Source organism: Petromyzon marinus, chromosome 52 (assembly GCF_048934315.1).
Source record: "Petromyzon marinus isolate PM22_M1 ecotype Great Lakes invasive population chromosome 52, UKy_Petmar_22M1.pri1.0, whole genome shotgun sequence".
Taxonomy (NCBI): domain Eukaryota; kingdom Metazoa; phylum Chordata; class Hyperoartia; order Petromyzontiformes; family Petromyzontidae; genus Petromyzon; species Petromyzon marinus.
In genome coordinates this window covers 3,778,403-3,790,630 of record NC_133718.1, presented here as the reverse complement: position 1 = coordinate 3,790,630, position 12,228 = coordinate 3,778,403, and the positions used below count along the sequence as shown (strand labels likewise).

The 12,228-nt window shown below is 43.1% G+C and overlaps 6 non-coding genes across 6 annotated transcripts; all 6 read right to left on the bottom strand.

Moving 5' to 3' along the window:
* Positions 1-2,259: 2,259 nt before the first annotated feature.
* Positions 2,260-2,347, bottom strand: TRNAY-GUA (transfer RNA tyrosine (anticodon GUA)). Its single transcript is given in 2 exon segments — positions 2,260-2,295; positions 2,311-2,347. It is a non-coding gene; the product is annotated as a tRNA-Tyr (tRNA).
* Positions 2,348-5,589: 3,242 nt separating this feature from the next.
* On the bottom strand, positions 5,590-5,677 carry TRNAY-GUA (transfer RNA tyrosine (anticodon GUA)). The gene is given in 2 exon segments: positions 5,590-5,625; positions 5,641-5,677. It is a non-coding gene; the product is annotated as a tRNA-Tyr (tRNA).
* A 1,872-nt stretch (positions 5,678-7,549) lies between these two features.
* Positions 7,550-7,622, bottom strand: TRNAR-ACG (transfer RNA arginine (anticodon ACG)). The gene has a single exon. It is a non-coding gene; the product is annotated as a tRNA-Arg (tRNA).
* A 402-nt stretch (positions 7,623-8,024) lies between these two features.
* On the bottom strand, positions 8,025-8,112 carry TRNAY-GUA (transfer RNA tyrosine (anticodon GUA)). The gene is given in 2 exon segments: positions 8,025-8,060; positions 8,076-8,112. It is a non-coding gene; the product is annotated as a tRNA-Tyr (tRNA).
* A 1,301-nt stretch (positions 8,113-9,413) lies between these two features.
* TRNAY-GUA (transfer RNA tyrosine (anticodon GUA)) lies at positions 9,414-9,501 on the bottom strand. Its single transcript is given in 2 exon segments — positions 9,414-9,449; positions 9,465-9,501. It is a non-coding gene; the product is annotated as a tRNA-Tyr (tRNA).
* A 488-nt stretch (positions 9,502-9,989) lies between these two features.
* On the bottom strand, positions 9,990-10,062 carry TRNAR-ACG (transfer RNA arginine (anticodon ACG)). The gene has a single exon. It is a non-coding gene; the product is annotated as a tRNA-Arg (tRNA).
* Positions 10,063-12,228: the final 2,166 nt, after the last annotated feature.

Below are 12,228 nucleotides of genomic sequence, written 5' to 3'. Positions count from 1 at the left end.
TTCCCAATACCTTTCCCCTGGGGAGATTTAGTTTAACCACCAAGTCCTGTGTTAGCCCTTCCCCAAAAGCAAGGCGACAGCTGCAAGACCACCTAGATTCTATGGTCTTCCAAAGATTCATAAGGAAGGCACCCCACTACGACCCATCGTATCCATGATCAACTCCCCTACCTACAAGCTGGCACGTTTTATGTCGGATACCTTGCTACCTTTCATTGGCAAGACCTCCTCAGCAGTACTTAACTCGGCCCAATTGGTTTCTATGGTCAAGGACGTTCTGTCCCCTGACGATATCCTTGTCAGCTTCGATGTGGTCTCCTTGTTCACCAAGGTCCCGGTACCTGATACCATTGATATAATTGAAAATTTGGTACAACATGGACTAAACCCCGAGGTACCTACTCTGGTCAGGCACTGCCTCACCAACACCTACTTTACTTGGAATGGTTCCTTCTACAAGCAAAATGAGGGTATTCCCATGGGTTCCCCCTTGTCACCAGTGATAGCCAATGTTTTCATGGAGAAATTTGAATCGGACGCCATCCAGACTTCCACCCTCAGACCTTCCCTGTCGAAGAGATATGTGGATGACACCTTCGTTATTTGGCCACATGGCCTCCCAGCTCTGAACCTTTTACTACACCACATCAATTCCAGATATCCCGCCATCAAATTCACCATGGAAGTGGAGAAGGATGGCAGGCTACCATTCTTAGATGTTCTGTTTGAGAGGGGACCTGATGGCTCGTTGGGGCATTCCGTCTACAGGAAACCCACCCACACAGATTCCTACTTGAAACCTGATTCTCACCACCACCCAGCCCAAAATAATTCTCTCATCAAAACTTTATACCACAGGGCTCATTGCATTTCGGACCAACACCACCTGACCAGTGAATTAAAACATGTACACCTGGCCCTCAAAAGGAATGGATACTCTGACAGTACCATCCGCCAAGCTGTTTCTCCCTCCATACAGAAACAACCACTTGATACTCCGGTCAAATCATCACACTACCATATATAGCAGGCGTTACTAAAAAGATTTCCAAAATTCTAAACAAACACAAGATCCAGGTCCGGTTCAATACAGTACACAAAATTCGTGATCTGATCCCATCCGTGAAGGATGTCATTCCTGACTTACAGTACCCCGGGGTTTACAAATTGAGTTGTACCTGCGGTGATTGCTATATCGGGGAGACAAAGTGACATGTCTCTGACCGAATTCGCGAGCACAAATCAGATTTGAAACACGGAAGAATGAATTCTTCTGCCGTAGCTGATCACTGTTACAACGCTGTGGGTGATCACGATATAATTTTCTCCGATACCAAGGTTCTTTGCAAACCCACGGGTTTCTATCAGATATTTGTTCACGAGGCAATTCAGATCTACAAAAACGGACACAATTTCAACCGAGAAGATGGTTTAAAATTAATCAACCATTGGAAAGATGTTCTAAATCGAACTAAACATCAAACTAATTTTCAATGGTACAGTATATTTTCAAGTAGTGGTACCCCAAACTTTCACAGCTTAAAATCCCCTTTTCACACCACCAGCATGTGGACGCTGCCGTGCCCCCTCGCCAGCCTGCACAGGTCGACCCCCCTCCCTACCTTTCATCATGCTAAGTCCGCCTATTAAAATGCAAATTGTTTATGATAATTCCTTTGTCAAGGCAACTTAATCCCTCTCACACAGCTTAAAGGCCGTGGTCTAAGCTTTGCTCTGTTTCACTCCAGCGCAGTCTTCGAGACAGTCTGGTCCCTTCACCTGATGAAGGCCGCTTTTGTTGTGGCCGAAACGTCGTGATTCTTGTTGTTTTATTTTTTACCTACGTGACTTTACCGAATAGAACCAAAGAGTATGGATCCTTGCAGTCACGAAAGCTTCAAATCTAGAATAGGCGACAGCCCTTAATAAACTATTGGCGTCAGCCCCGACAACGTCTGCCCTCCGTGTCGTCATTTACACCATAACACAAGGATTCATGTCTGCATTAACCACAATACCTACAGTCAAAATGCAAACAAAAAAGTACTATGATAATATATGCATTGTCCTTGAAACTGATTGGTCCACACCAAGGGACGGCTTTCTTTTGAGCCTCGACCCAATTGGTGCTTGACCAGATGACGCAAAAAGGCGTCACACAGCTCAAAGACAATGCACTATCAAAGTAATGAGGGCTCGGGGTGAGCATCTACATCATTACTGGCAAATGAGGTCTAATGATATATTAAAATAATCAACTCCTTCGAGCCGGAGTCAAACCAGCAACCTAAGGATTTCAATCACAAACAACTACAGTCCTCCGCTCTACCAACTGAGCTATCGAAGATGCCCTATGCAGTGTTTCATCACTTCACTATTAGTACGTACAGCAGCAGCAATGCAGAGAAAGACCTGCAACTCAGTAATTACACAGCGACAGTTACTGCATACACATGTCTGACAACAGCCCAAGAGCGTGGGGCAGTGGATAACGCGTCTGACTACGCTGATTAGGGATCACGAAATTGTAGGTTCGTTTCCTGTTTTAATTATCAATCTGCTTGTGATGAAGAAGGAACGTTGGCCTGAACGTTGCCTTCGATGTATTTTTCCTCTTCAGGCCACAGAATAATTGATGAATGTGTTGAGTTTAGATTTAAAGCTTTCGTGACTGCAAGGATTCATCTTCTTTGGTTCTTTCGGTAAAGCCACGTAGAATGAGAATAAAATAATAAAATAAGACAATAAAATTCTCACGACGTTTCGGCCACAACACAAGTAGCCTTCATCAGGTGAAAGAACATAACTGTAAAAGATGCTGTTCCAGACAAACAGTACCCGGGCGTTATCAAACTAAAGTGCCTCTGTGGTAGCAACTACATTGCAGAAACCAAACGACATATCTCGGACCGCATCCGCGAACATCAAGCAGACTTGAAACACGGTAGGACGAACTTCTCTGAGGTGACAGATCACTGTTATAATTCAGTGGGCTCACATGACATCGACTTCTCCAAGACGGAGGCTCTTTGCAAGCCAACCGGCTACCATGAGAGATTCGTTCATGAGGCCATCCACATATACAAGCACAGATACAATTTCAACTGAGAAGATGGATTCCGGCTTAGTAACCATTGGAAAGATGTTTTAAACCATTTCGGTTCTTAATTAATTGTATTTTACGGTGACCGTCAGACCGCATCTCTTTCGCTGGCATTACCTTACCTAGTTGCTTTGTGATTAAAAGCTCAGCTTATTGAAGAATATATTAAGTACATTTATTATATTGATGTAATACAGACCCCGTTTTTTTCACATCGGTTTACTGTATGATAGTTGGGTAGTTGGAGACCTTTAGCGTCCATATACTAAAAGCCTCGGTTGATAGGAAAACTTTTACTTTAACATAGCTATTTCTGTCACAAGCTAATCCCTCAGCTATTTCAATGGTAAATTCTCCTACTTTGATATTTAAACTCCTTTGTCAAGAGGTTGCACGCCTCTCACCGAGCTTAAAAGACACGCATTATATAGTGCAGTGTATACCCAGTTGCTTTGTGATGAATATCCCAGCTTATTGAAGAATATATTAAGTACATTTATTATATTATGTAATATAGACTTAGTTATTTCACATCGGTTTACTGTATGAAAATTGGATAGTTGGAGGCCTTTAGCGTCCATATACTAAATGCCTCGGTTGATAGGAAAACTTTGACTTTAACATAGTTATTTCTGTCACAAGCTAATCCCTAAGTTATTACAATGCTAAATTCTCCTACTTTGATAAGTAAACTCCTTTGTCAAGAGGTTTCACGCCTCTCCACGAGCTTAAAAAGACGCTAGGAATCTTAACAAAGCTCATTGGAGCACTGTCGTCCCGACAGTTCTGTTCTTTCACCTGATGAAGGCTACTTGTGTTGTGGCCGAAACGTCGTGATAATTTTATTGTCTTATTTTATTTTATCATTTTATTCTCAATTCCAGATATCCCGCCATCAAATTCACCATGGAAGTGGAGAAGGATGGCAGGCTACCATTCTTAGATGTTCTGTTTGAGAGGGGACCTGATGGCTCGTTGGGGCATTCCGTCTACAGGAAACCCACCCACACAGATTCCTACTTGAAACCTGATTCTCACCACCACCCAGCCCAAAATAATTCTCTCATCAAAACTTTATACCACAGGGCTCATTGCATTTCGGACCAACACCACCTGACCAGTGAATTAAAACATGTACACCTGGCCCTCAAAAGGAATGGATACTCTGACAGTACCATCCGCCAAGCTGTTTCTCCCTCCATACAGAAACAACCACTTGATACTCCGGTCAAATCATCACACTACCATATATAGCAGGCGTTACTAAAAAGATTTCCAAAATTCTAAACAAACACAAGATCCAGGTCCGGTTCAATACAGTACACAAAATTCGTGATCTGATCCCATCCGTGAAGGATGTCATTCCTGACTTACAGTACCCCGGGGTTTACAAATTGAGTTGTACCTGCGGTGATTGCTATATCGGGGAGACAAAGTGACATGTCTCTGACCGAATTCGCGAGCACAAATCAGATTTGAAACACGGAAGAATGAATTCTTCTGCCGTAGCTGATCACTGTTACAACGCTGTGGGTGATCACGATATAATTTTCTCCGATACCAAGGTTCTTTGCAAACCCACGGGTTTCTATCAGATATTTGTTCACGAGGCAATTCAGATCTACAAAAACGGACACAATTTCAACCGAGAAGATGGTTTAAAATTAATCAACCATTGGAAAGATGTTCTAAATCGAACTAAACATCAAACTAATTTTCAATGGTACAGTATATTTTCAAGTAGTGGTACCCCAAACTTTCACAGCTTAAAATCCCCTTTTCACACCACCAGCATGTGGACGCTGCCGTGCCCCCTCGCCAGCCTGCACAGGTCGACCCCCCTCCCTACCTTTCATCATGCTAAGTCCGCCTATTAAAATGCAAATTGTTTATGATAATTCCTTTGTCAAGGCAACTTAATCCCTCTCACACAGCTTAAAGGCCGTGGTCTAAGCTTTGCTCTGTTTCACTCCAGCGCAGTCTTCGAGACAGTCTGGTCCCTTCACCTGATGAAGGCCGCTTTTGTTGTGGCCGAAACGTCGTGATTCTTGTTGTTTTATTTTTTACCTACGTGACTTTACCGAATAGAACCAAAGAGTATGGATCCTTGCAGTCACGAAAGCTTCAAATCTAGAATAGGCGACAGCCCTTAATAAACTATTGGCGTCAGCCCCGACAACGTCTGCCCTCCGTGTCGTCATTTACACCATAACACAAGGATTCATGTCTGCATTAACCACAATACCTACAGTCAAAATGCAAACAAAAAAGTACTATGATAATATATGCATTGTCCTTGAAACTGATTGGTCCACACCAAGGGACGGCTTTCTTTTGAGCCTCGACCCAATTGGTGCTTGACCAGATGACGCAAAAAGGCGTCACACAGCTCAAAGACAATGCACTATCAAAGTAATGAGGGCTCGGGGTGAGCATCTACATCATTACTGGCAAATGAGGTCTAATGATATATTAAAATAATCAACTCCTTCGAGCCGGAGTCAAACCAGCAACCTAAGGATTTCAATCACAAACAACTACAGTCCTCCGCTCTACCAACTGAGCTATCGAAGATGCCCTATGCAGTGTTTCATCACTTCACTATTAGTACGTACAGCAGCAGCAATGCAGAGAAAGACCTGCAACTCAGTAATTACACAGCGACAGTTACTGCATACACATGTCTGACAACAGCCCAAGAGCGTGGGGCAGTGGATAACGCGTCTGACTACGCTGATTAGGGATCACGAAATTGTAGGTTCGTTTCCTGTTTTAATTATCAATCTGCTTGTGATGAAGAAGGAACGTTGGCCTGAACGTTGCCTTCGATGTATTTTTCCTCTTCAGGCCACAGAATAATTGATGAATGTGTTGAGTTTAGATTTAAAGCTTTCGTGACTGCAAGGATTCATCTTCTTTGGTTCTTTCGGTAAAGCCACGTAGAATGAGAATAAAATAATAAAATAAGACAATAAAATTCTCACGACGTTTCGGCCACAACACAAGTAGCCTTCATCAGGTGAAAGAACATAACTGTAAAAGATGCTGTTCCAGACAAACAGTACCCGGGCGTTATCAAACTAAAGTGCCTCTGTGGTAGCAACTACATTGCAGAAACCAAACGACATATCTCGGACCGCATCCGCGAACATCAAGCAGACTTGAAACACGGTAGGACGAACTTCTCTGAGGTGACAGATCACTGTTATAATTCAGTGGGCTCACATGACATCGACTTCTCCAAGACGGAGGCTCTTTGCAAGCCAACCGGCTACCATGAGAGATTCGTTCATGAGGCCATCCACATATACAAGCACAGATACAATTTCAACTGAGAAGATGGATTCCGGCTTAGTAACCATTGGAAAGATGTTTTAAACCATTTCGGTTCTTAATTAATTGTATTTTACGGTGACCGTCAGACCGCATCTCTTTCGCTGGCATTACCTTACCTAGTTGCTTTGTGATTAAAAGCTCAGCTTATTGAAGAATATATTAAGTACATTTATTATATTGATGTAATACAGACCCCGTTTTTTTCACATCGGTTTACTGTATGATAGTTGGGTAGTTGGAGACCTTTAGCGTCCATATACTAAAAGCCTCGGTTGATAGGAAAACTTTTACTTTAACATAGCTATTTCTGTCACAAGCTAATCCCTCAGCTATTTCAATGGTAAATTCTCCTACTTTGATATTTAAACTCCTTTGTCAAGAGGTTGCACGCCTCTCACCGAGCTTAAAAGACACGCATTATATAGTGCAGTGTATACCCAGTTGCTTTGTGATGAATATCCCAGCTTATTGAAGAATATATTAAGTACATTTATTATATTATGTAATATAGACTTAGTTATTTCACATCGGTTTACTGTATGAAAATTGGATAGTTGGAGGCCTTTAGCGTCCATATACTAAATGCCTCGGTTGATAGGAAAACTTTGACTTTAACATAGTTATTTCTGTCACAAGCTAATCCCTAAGTTATTACAATGCTAAATTCTCCTACTTTGATAAGTAAACTCCTTTGTCAAGAGGTTTCACGCCTCTCCACGAGCTTAAAAAGACGCTAGGAATCTTAACAAAGCTCATTGGAGCACTGTCGTCCCGACAGTTCTGTTCTTTCACCTGATGAAGGCTACTTGTGTTGTGGCCGAAACGTCGTGATAATTTTATTGTCTTATTTTATTTTATCATTTTATTCTCAATTTACGTGACTTTATCGAAAGAACCAAAGAAGATGAATATGTTGAGTGTTGTTGTTGTTGACTCTGGTTGTGCATCACTGCCAACTCAGCAGCAGCCTCACCGAATCATTGGTATTATTTAAACTGACCAGAGTAAAATTACATGATAGAACCATTCAACAGATGTCGGATTATTGTGCCAACAACGTTGCGTGGTTTAAACAAACATACGCACTTGTATAAAAAATATATTTCTCCACGAGCCAGGCAGGAGTCGAACCTACAATCTTCTGATCCGTAGTCAGACACGTTATCCATTGCGCCACTGGCCCCAAGCTGTCTGCTGCCACCTCTCACATCGCCTATGGCAGTGGTCGTGACCGTGTAGGTACCTAGTTGGGGGTGATCGGCGATGAAGACTCTGACTGCCCAGAGGCACAGCCTGCAGGGATGTAGTGCAACAGGAACACCGGTGGAACTATCAGAATCCCTTCCTCAGAGAACACGTGTGACAGACTGGGCCCACGTGTCGCTCCACCAAATCAAAATCAATGCATCTGTAGAAGAACACCTGACAAATCCTATCAATGCCCTCTTCTTCTTGGTGCATGTTAAGCCAACGTTTGGCCCAACATAAATATTCCTAATGTGCAGATCATGCTCGTTGAGCGTTTATTGTTAGAACAATTATATGTATTTTATGATTTGTAAAAATATATTAAAAGCAAGCAACCTCCTTCGAGCCGGAGTCGAACCAGCGACCTAAGGATTTCAATCACAAACAACTACAGTCCTCCGCTCTACCAACTGAGCTATCGAAGGTGACCTATGCGGTGTTTCATCACTTCACTATTAGTACGTACAGCAGCAGCAATGCAGAGGAAGACCTGCAACCCAGTAATTACACAGCGACAGTTACTGTATACACATGTCTGACAACAGCTCATGAGCGTGGGGCAGTGGGGCAATGGATAACGCGTCTGACTACGCTGATTACAGATCATAAAATTGTAGTTTCGTCTCCTGTTTAATTTATCAATCTGCTTGTGGTGAAGAAGGACCATTGTCCTGAACGTTGCCTTTGATATATTTTTCCTATTCAGTCCACCGAATAATTGATGAATGCGTTGAGTGTTGTTGTTGATTCTAGTTGTCCACCACTGCCAACGCAGCAGCAGCGTCACCAAATAATTGGTATTATTTAAACTGACCAGAATAAAATTACATGAAAGAACCATTCAACAGATGTCGCATCATTGTACCAACAATGTTGCGTGGTTGACAAAAATGATTGCACTTGTATTAAAAAATTATTTCACCACGAGCCCGGCAGGAGTCGAACCTACAATCTTCTGATCCGTAGTCAGATGCGTTATCCATTGCGCCATTGGCCCCATGCAGTTGCCTGGTATCTCTCACATCGCCTATGGCAGTGGTCGTGACCGTGTAGGTGCCGAGTTGGGGGTGGCTGGCGATGAAGACTCTGACTGCCCAGAGGCACAGCCTGCAGGGATGTAGTGCAGCATGAACACCGGTGGAACTATCAAAATGTCTTCCTCACAGAACACGTGTGACAGACTGGGTCCACGTGTCGCTCCACCAAATCCACCAAATCAAAATCAATGCATCTGTAGAAGAACATCTGACAAATCCTACCAATGCCCTCTTCTTCTTGGTACATGTGAAGACAACGTTTGGCCCAAAATAAATGTTCCTAATTTGCAGGTCATGCTCGTTGAGCCTTTATTGTTTGAACAATTGTATGTATTGCATGATTTGTAAAAATATATTAAAATATAATAATAGGGGTTTTCCCCTTTTTTCTGGCAACAAAACTGAAACCTTTTTTTACGAGGATTCATGTCTGCATTATCCACAATACCTGCAGTCAAAATGCAAACAAAAGCATACTATGATAATATATGCATTGTCCTTGAGACTGATTGGTCCACACCAAGGGACGGCTTTCTTTGGAGCCTCGACCCAATTGGTGCTCGACCAGATGACGCAAAAAGGCGTCACACAGCTCAAAGACAATGCACTCTCAAAGTAATGAGGGCTCGGGGTGAGCATCTACATCATTACTGGCAAATGAGGTCTAATGATATATTAAAATATTCAACTCCTTCGAGCCGGAGTCAAACCAGCGACCCAAGGGTTTCACCTTCAACCAACTACAGTCCTCCGCTCTACCAACTGAGCTATCGAAGGTGCCCTATGCAATGTTTCATCACTTCACTATTAGTACGTACAGCAGCAGCAATGCAGAGGAAGACATGCAACCCAGTAATTACACAACTCCAGTTACTGTATACACATGTCTGACAACAGCTCATAAGCGTGGGGCAGTGGATAACGCGTCTGACTACGCTGATTAGGGATCACAAGATTGTAGGTTCGTTTCCTGTTTTAATTATCAATCTGCTTGTAGTGAAAAAAGAACGTTGTCCTGAACGTAGCCTTCGATGTATCTTTCCTCTTCAGGCCACCGAATAATTGATAAATGCGTTGAGTGTTGTTGACTCTGGTTGTGCATCACTGCCAACTCAGCAGCAGCCTCACCGAATCATTGGTATTATTTAAACTGACCAGAGTAAAATAACATCATAGAACCATTCAACAAATTTCGGATCATTGTACCAACAACGTTGCGTGGTTTAAACAAAGATACGCAATTGTATTAAAAACATATTTCACCACGAGCCAGGCAGGAGTCGAACCTACAATCTTCTGATCCGTAGTCTGACGCGTTATCCATTGCGCCACTGGCCCCAACCTGTCTACTGCCACCTCTCACAACGGCTATGGCAGTAGTCGTGACCGTGTACAGTGAGGGAAACAAGTATTTGATCCCCTGCTGATTTTGTACGTTTGCCCACTGACGAAGAAATTATCAGTCTATAATTTTAATGGTAGGTTTATTTGAACAGTGAGAGACAGAATAACAATTTTAAAAAATCCAGAAAAACGCATGTCAAAAATTTTATAAATTGATTTGCATTTTAGTGAGGGAAATAAGTATTTGACCCCCTCTCAATCAGAAAGATTTCTGGCTCCCAGGTGTCTTTTATACAGGTAACGAGCTGAGATTAGGAGCACACTCTTAAAGGGAGTGCTTTTAATCTCAGCTTGTTACCTGTATAAAAGACACCTGTCCACAGAAGCAATCAATCAATCAGATTCCAAACTCTCCACCATGGCCAAGACTAAAGAGCTCTCCAGGGATGTCAGGGACAAGATTGTAGACCTACACAAGGCTGGAATGGGCTACAAGACCATTGCCAAGCAGCTTGGTGAGAAGGTGACAACAGTTGGTGCGATTATTAGCAAATGGGAGAAACACAAAAGAACTGTCAATCTCCCTCGGCCTGGGGATCCATGCAAGATCTCACCTCGTGGAGTTGCAAGGATCATGACAACGGTGAGGAATCAGCCCAGAACTGCATGGGAGGATGTTGTTAATGATCCCAAGGCAGCTGGGACCATAGTCACCATGAAAACAATTGGTAACACACTACACCGTGAAGGACTGAAATCCTGCAGCGCCCGCAAGGTCCCCCTGCTCAAGAAAGCACATATACATGCCCGTCTGAAGTTTGCCAATGAACAACTGATTGATTCAGAGGACAACTGGGTGAAAGTGTTGTGGTCAGATGAGACCAAAATGGAGCTCTTTGGCATCAACTCAACTCGCCGTGTTTGGAGGAGGAGGAATGCTGCCTATGACCCCAAAAACACCATCCCCACCATCAAACATGGAGGTGGAATCATTATGCTTTGGGGGAGTTTTTCTGCTAAGGGGACAGGACAACTTCACCGCATCAAAGGGACGATGGACGGGGCCATGTACCGTCAAATCTTGGGTGAGAACCTCCTTCCCTCAGCTAGGGCATTGAAAATGGGTCGTGGATGGGTATTCCAGCATGACTATGACCCAAAACACACGGCCAAGGCAACAAAGGAGTCGCTCAAGAAGAAGCACATTAAGGTCCTGGAGTGGCCTAGCCAGTCTCCAGACCTTAATCCCATAGAAAATCTGTGGAGGGAGCTGAAGATTCTAGTTGCCAAACGTCAGCCTCGAAACCTTAATGACTTGGAGAAGATCTGCAAAGAGGAGTGGGACAAAATCCCTCCTGAGATGTGTGCAAACCTGGTCGCCAACTACAAGAAACGTCTGACCTCTGTGATTGCCAAAAAAGGTTTTGCCCCCAAGTACTAAGTCATGTTTTTCAGAGGGGTCAAATACTTATCAAAATGCAAACCAATTTATAACATTTTTGACATGCGTTTTTCTGGATTTTTTTGTTGTTATTCTGTCTCTCACTGTTCAAATAAACCTACCATTAAAATTATAGACTGACCATTTCTTTGTCAGTGGGCAAACGTACAAAATCAGCAGGGGATCAAATACTTTTTTCCCTCATTGTAGGTGCCTAGTTGGGGGTGGCCGGCGATGAAGACTCTGACTGCCCAGAGGCACAGCCTGCAGGGATGTAGTGCAACACGAACACCGGTGGAACTATCAGAATGTCTTCCTCACAGAACAGGTGTGATTGATTGGGTCCACGTGTCGCTCCACCAAATCAACAAAATCAATGCATCTCTAGAAGAACATCTGACAAATCCTATCAATGCCCTCGTCTTCTTGGTGCAGATCATGCTCGTTGAGCGTTTATTGTTAGAACAAACATTTCTTTCATGATTTGGAAAAAAATATTAAAAACAATCAACCTCCTTCGAGCCGGCGTCGAACCAGCGACCTAAGGATTTTGTTGATTTGGTGAGCTATCGAAGGTGACCTATGCGTTGGTCAATCACTTCACTATTAGTACGTACAGCAGCAGCAATGCAGATGAAGACCTGCAACCCAGTAATTACTTAGCGACAGTTACTGTATACACATGTCTTACAACAGCTCATGAGCGTGGGGCAATGGAT